At 43.9% G+C, this 6,975-nt stretch overlaps 1 pseudogene across 1 annotated transcript in view; it reads left to right on the top strand.

Annotated features, from left to right (window-relative positions):
* The first annotated feature begins 2,193 nt into the window (after positions 1–2,193).
* LOC124000329 overlaps positions 2,194–6,975 on the top strand; it is an 88,174-nt pseudogene continuing 83,392 nt past the window's right edge. Inside the window, exon 1 of the transcript XR_006832576.1 lies at positions 2,194–2,615. The product of XR_006832576.1 is annotated as a sarcoplasmic/endoplasmic reticulum calcium ATPase 1-like (transcript). The remainder of the gene's footprint in view (positions 2,616–6,975) is intronic.

The following is a 6,975-nucleotide window of genomic DNA, read 5'->3' as shown; positions in this document are numbered from 1 at the left end:
AGAGAGGAGGGGGAGACCTATTAAGGGGAGGGAGGCGGGTGGGGACGGGGGTGCTAACTTGCTCCTCAGTGTGCTTGTCAGGTGCAGCTGCTGCAGAGTGCAGACTGTGGTTGAGTCTCACTTCAAGTCTCCTTGTTTGAAAGTCAATGGCAGCAGCAGCCGTCAGTCCTTACACAGGGCACTGTGGATCTGTCAGGGAACACACTGGCAGGATTAAAACAACTGAGGGACTGAGGTTCTAAGAAACTGTAAGGGACATCTACTGTATTTGACGTTACCATGAAGTGACTATTCAAGCACACAGACATCTATTCCCAAATTCACATGCACCAGAGACGAAACTGAACTGTGGATATAAAAACGGAAGGCATCCAAATAAGTTGTAATCAAAGATGCCCATATAAGTACAAAGGCAGCCTGCACTAGACCTTTTACAGACATCCATTCCAGAGAGACTCACTCTGAACAAGGTAGTTGTGTGGCATACCACACAGGGATGCAAGAGGGAGGTAAAATATCTCTTCACGCATGGATGGCCACGGCTTATTTCCATAATGCAAAATGCAGGCTGTGACTAAAAAAGAAGGCAAATGCTGCTGGAGGGCTTACAGACGGACAGAGCTGTATGGAAAATGTCGTGTGACTGGAGTGGTGGCTAGGATAGGCAGCCATTGTGTGGAGAGAGGGAGGGAGAGAGAGAGAGAGAGCGAGAGAGGACAGAGAAGGGGAGGATTTCCCTTGCGTAAGAACTTTGGAATCCAAGGGGTTCCTTAGAAATGTGTGGAGCCAGAAGTGCTCTCTATTGTTTCACACATGGCTTTCATATTGCACATTAATAAGACAACCACAGACACAATCACAAATACAATTCAAACAATGTCGGTTGTTTATGTGCTGGTATGTCAAGAGCATGTGCATCTATTACTGACTTCAGAATCAGATGAAAACTTTTGCAGGAGAGTTTGAGTCTGTCTGTGACTGAGAGGTGCCTTGAACTGTGGTCACTGTATCTATCAGTCGTATCCATTGCACGGGTGTCTGACTGTGGGTAGGACAAGGCATGGCTGCAGTGAGGTGAAGTCTAATTGGCACATCATCACCCAGACAGGGAGTCAGACCTGGGGCCCAAACCTGGCTTTGACCTGATTCAGTGTGAGGGATGTATGACTTGCTTTTCATTTAGTCATCTTGGCCCCATTGGACGTATAGGGTGTCCACCATAGCTCCCCACCTCTAGTGGGAGGCCTGTTTCTCAGCGTTGATCTATACCGTATAGTTCTGAAAGTTATGTAAGCGCTTTAAGTTATAAATAAGTTGAGAGCTGTGAGAGATAGAGGAGCCCAGCTGTGAGACAGGACATAACTAGAGCACCTTGTTCCCTTTATACCTCTCACTCCAAAAGTAGTCCTCCCAGCCACTGCCTACTGCTAGAAACCTATCCTACAGTACAGTACTGGGCCTTCTCATCTTCTGCATAGCCAGGGATAAGGAGATCGAACTGCAGTAGCGTCACATTGATGAGTCTTACATAAGTGGATACAACTTGGACCTACACCTTCCCCTTCCTTGTATAGGTTACTCCTGCCGCAACGTCTGAAATGAACAGTTTCACTACATCAGTAAGTGGTGGGGTCAGAACTGAGAAAGGGTCAGAATGATTGAAGGATGACTCGGGTGCAAGGCCTTTCAAGAACACTAAACGCACCTACTTCTACCTCATAGTGTGACGTTAAGTGCTGTGTAGGAGTTGCGTGGTACTGGTAGTATTAGATCAGGCAATATTTGATTACACTCAATTGGCAAACTATTTAGAGAGATGTAGGCCACCGCTATCCCGAGATGTACAAGAAAAGTAAAGATTCATTTAATGTTAGTGTGTTTGGAATTATTTAAGTACCAGCATGAAGATGATGCACGTAGGCCTACTCTTGTGCCAAAGGGGAAGAGAACCATAACCTTGGTTTAAAGCATTAACTAATGACATATATGAAACATATGTAACTTGAGAATGATATAGTATTACCTCCTGTGACTTTTCATATGCAGTGCATAAGATATATAAACCAAGAAGACAAGGACTTCCTTATTTGGCTTACCAAAAGGATGTATTGTCAAGGATGTGGGAGTTGAGCAACGCTCTCCACTCAGGTAATGACAACCAATAGGAACGCAAGGGAGTGCTCAAACACGCTCACTTGTGGAAGAGGCAGTACCAACACAGCACACCTTCTGATTTTGATGAAGCGCGGACTGCAATTGTATTTATTGGGAAATAGCAGCGTCGCGAACAGGAATCCGGAATCAAATCGTCGGCTCGCAGAAGAGGAGGCAGGTGACCGTCTACGCAGGCAGATCCACCTCCGCTTGGCAGTCTGAACGCAAGGCACATCGTTAGAAAACGACTTGTTTATTAGTCCTTTATTGTCGTAATATATGTTATATATTTAACTACATGACTTTTAATTGTATTGTTTAGCTAGTCAGTTCTCCCTCCGAGATGGATAACGCGCACACTAAATCCTCATCTGAAGTTTTTGAAAACTTTAGTGTGAATGAAAACACTGGACTCGCCCTTGAACAAGTGAAATCCAATTTAGAAAAATATGGACCTAACGGTGAGTAACAAACATTGTTTATAATGTTGTATTTTCACTGTTATTCAGTTTACCTGCGTGAGTGTTGAATGCAATTCGATCACGGGCATGGATATCATTGCCCAGTTTAGGGAAATTGGTGAAACTATTTCCCCGCGCCTTATTGTAAAACAAACAGGTTGAAAACACCAATATCAGTATTTTACAGCCTGCAATTGTTCCTTCCAGCCTACATATTTAGACAGATCTTATGCGTGAGGCTACTCAACCCTGTTTGAAGTCCTTTGTCGTACTTTACCGAGCTACATTGCGTTTCTCGCTCTGCACAAAGTTGCGTGTGTGTGTGTGGGAAGGATGCACGATCGAGTCACTGAACCCGAACGCTTTTCATCACGGTTACGGACTACGTGTAAAAACGAGACCCAGATTATCAATAGGATATGCTATTAATCTAACGCCTGTATTGAGGCAGGAAGTGTATCACATCTGTTTTGCCATGCATTTATGGGGAGGCATTGGGGTATAATAATTGTCACGTTCATTAACGTCAACACATTAAGAGTAGTAGTATTGTGTACTACTGTAACAGTTTCAATTAGGGTTTTATGCTATGTTAGGCAACTGTATCAAGGGGAAGAGCGTGGCATTAAGTGATATTTCAGGTGATAATTCTGTATTCCACTATGACACCCCCATTGGAGGGACAGAGGGGGGGCAAAACGACATTCTTAACACAGCACACCACCATAGTTAGTGCCATAATGACAATGAGAACACTTGATAAAATTAGGAAACTCTCTTACTCTACTTCTGAGAGAACGCTATAGCTATACCTTTGTGTGAGATCTGCATACACAATTCCAGGGCCCATCGCTCAATGTGCACAAGGTTTTTTTTGTAGGCTACAAGGTGTTGATGCTGCAGCAGCCAAATGCTTAACTTCTTCTGTTCCATGAGTTTATTGGATATAATCCCCCAGTTAAAGCCCTAATCTAGAATGTAGACCTGGTGCTCTTTAATTTGTGTTGTATTGGATTTGGCACCTGTCAACACCGTTACTACTTTCCTTCTGAGTCTATGGCCCTGCCATTCATTTGCATGGTGGCTTGTGTCGTTAAGCCATAGAGGAGAGCCACTGTGTTGTAGGAGTGAAACAGCAGTCCTTTGTTGCGCAGACCTACCCTGTGGCTTTGATGACTTCATGGAAAAATGTCTTGTTGCAGATAGCATCTCAAACTTTTAGCTGTGTGAACTGACTTCCTCTCTCTCGCTCTCGCTCTCTCTGTGTGTCTGTCTGTGTGGGTTCTTGCGTGTGCAGAGAAAGGCTTAAGGGAATACCCTTTCCTTTCTTGGCTGTAAACCAGGGTCACGTTCACCAAGGCACAACATTGTGGAACATTCAGATATAAATATATTGAGTAGAACAAACATGACTATCTGACATGTAGAATAAACAATCTTGTCAATTCTATTCATGACATTTCTATCTGCAACATTACACACTGTTTGCCTACTGAACGTGGCCTATGTCTTTCTCATCACAGTCAACAACACATTAAACAGCTGTGTTATTGTTATTAGCTGTTTTAGTAGCAACATGTCTCAACTGAGTATGTGTGTAGAATACTGAATGGCTCATTCCCTCTACTGACAAACCGACCACAATTTACCTTTTGTTGTTGACTGCAATGACTTGATGTGTGTTTGGTGTTTGTTGCAGGGAGGGAGCCACTGTTCTGTGTGTGCGGCATGCATTTCTGTTACAAATCATCATTACTTCTCTCTCTCTCTCTCTGACACGAGGACAGGTTGTTTCCATACAGGAGCTGTGCAGTAGACTTATTATAGAGCCATAATCATTACACAAAGACATGGCCACAAACAGGTCCTGTAATCTAACCTCTGGGGGTACCTGGACAGACTGGCCTGTCCTTAGGGGAATGCTGATAAGGGCATATTTATGGCAGAGAAACATCTATTGAATAATAGATTGGGGGTTACAGTAACCAAAAAGGGTTATGAACTAGGGAAACCCCCTCTGATCACTTTGTTTCCTGCTCCACTGTAGTAGGTACTAGCAGCGTTCCAGTGGGAGATATATGGCGTGCCAGTTTTGTAGACAGAGGCATAACATTCCTACGGGAGGCCTATTTCACGCTATGTCTGTCCCTGGAACTCCCCTGCGTGGAGTGTCTTACCACCCGGGGTCGTGTTCATTAGGCACCTAATGGAAACTAAAAAGGACTGGTCTATCTGGTCTTGCTCTTTTTGTGTTGTAAATGTTTTGCCAGATGTATTCCCTAATTATCACGACCATCGGCAATGGAGGGGAGACCCCATTTGAATCCAGATCGTCACGGTTGGTATTACTGTCCGAGGTTAAAGATGTAACCAATGCCCTGGCAGTGGTGGTTGGTGGCTTTTGTTATCGGAGCTTAGCACACAGACTTGTGTTTTAGGCCCTCACCCCTAGTCAAACCTGTGCTATCATTGTGGAGGCCATATCCTCTTTTATTTTGAAACTGTTAGGGGTGGAAAAGCCTTTTTGTTATGGCTTTCTGGTCTGAGGTCAGACTAGACCAACAATGGGTTTTATCTCATACTCAAAACTGGGACGTTTTGGTAGGTTGATGACTTGAATATGGTCTCAACTTGCTTGTCAGTTAATGAGTTGGATTTCATTATTTGTTATATACACACAGTGACACTAACAAGCAGAGTATTTCTCTTTCCTTCCTGTTAAGAGGAACAGCCAAACTAGTGAAATGAATTTGCACTAACTGTCTACTGTGAAACAGGATGTTCTACACTAGCTGATGTGGTCTCTTCACTTCTATCTTGAAAAGGGCATTTCAAGCAACCTTGATCTCGATCTCCCAAATGTCATCCGCATGTCATTTCTCAGCAATTCATTTTCCGAAAATAAAGTGATTTGATTGATCAAACTGTACTTGTTTTTGTGTGTTGACCTGGTACATTGACAGCAGCTCCAAACTGTACTTGTTGTTTTTGTGTACTACTGGTGCGCTGAGATCAACTCCTAGCTCCAGATGCATCATGTTTTAGGTACAGTACTGTAGTTAGCTGTAGCTGTGTTGGTCCCACTCCCAGATGTTGGAAAGTTGGCCGGGTCTTAGCACCTCCGTGACCTTCTCTACAAAGCCATGGGGGGAGTTTGCAACACATCTAGCCGTACACACTTGCGCGCACAGCCACTCTCATAAGCATTCATGTGCACAGCCAGACACTCACTTTTTGTCTGCTGGTGTGACTTGTGAAGACTGCAACTCGGTGTGTGCATAGTAAAAGAAGCCACTCTGAATGTGCAGTGGTGGACTTACCATTAGGCAGAAGAGGCAATTGCCTCTGGACTCACATCAAGGGGCCTTGTGAGCTGGGCATAATTTTTTTACATTTTAATACTAATAAAAAAATACAAAATATTTTCTCCGCTTTAGGACCCCCAATGCTCCACTCGCGTTCCTGTACATTGTTTCACACGATATGATTGCGAACGTGACATTCATTGAAATGAATCTGCTTTCAGGATGGGGCAGGAAAAATAAAGTAACAAGACAGGAGATGCTGATAATACTGCAATCTTGTCGAGGCAGAGGACATGTATGGTGTAGCCCATGTATCGGATTCTGTCTGACCAAAGAGTATGACATGTCATATTCTTTTTGGCCAGACAACATCACATATTGTAAGATGGTGGCGCTGTTTCGCTCGCCTCTCACTTTCTCCCGTGAGAGAGTTTCAGCCAATTGCGATTTGAAAGAAAGTTGGCGGGTTCACAGTGTACTGTTTGGATGCTGGAATTATTTTGAAAGAACGTGCGAAGGTCATCTACCCTTTTTTAAAGTGATTTGTTTGACAATCAGATGGCAACATGACTGGTTGTGTTCATGCCAGATTAAAAGGTAATATGTTTTTACCGTTAAATTACATGTCTTTACTATAAAACCCATATTAATCACTAAGTCCGCCCCTGAATGTGTTAGAAAGGATGTTGTTGCGTTGAGAACTTGCAGCGGCATGAGTGGTGACTTGAGTGTGCAGCATGCACGCCCACCCCCATAGAGGGTGGTTAAAAATGATAATTTGTACCCCTGTGTTTGTAAGGGAAATGGGTCAGCAAGCTGATGCTGCTGACTTAAGTTTGTAAAACCCTAACCCTGCCGTGTGTAAAACGGACCCTAACCCTACCGTGTGTATAACGGACCCTAACCCTACCGTGTGTAAAACGGACCCTAACCCTACCGTGTGTAAAACGGACCCTAACCCTACCGTGTGTAAAACGGACCCTAACCCTACCGTGTGTAAAACGGACCCTAACCCTACCGTGTGTAAAACGGACCCTAACCCTACCGTGTGTAAA

This window comes from Oncorhynchus gorbuscha, linkage group LG16 (genome assembly GCF_021184085.1).
Source record: "Oncorhynchus gorbuscha isolate QuinsamMale2020 ecotype Even-year linkage group LG16, OgorEven_v1.0, whole genome shotgun sequence".
NCBI classification, from domain to species: Eukaryota; Metazoa; Chordata; class Actinopteri; order Salmoniformes; family Salmonidae; genus Oncorhynchus; species Oncorhynchus gorbuscha.
Note: the sequence above shows the minus strand (reverse complement) of the source record. Positions and strands in the feature narration are given on the sequence as shown.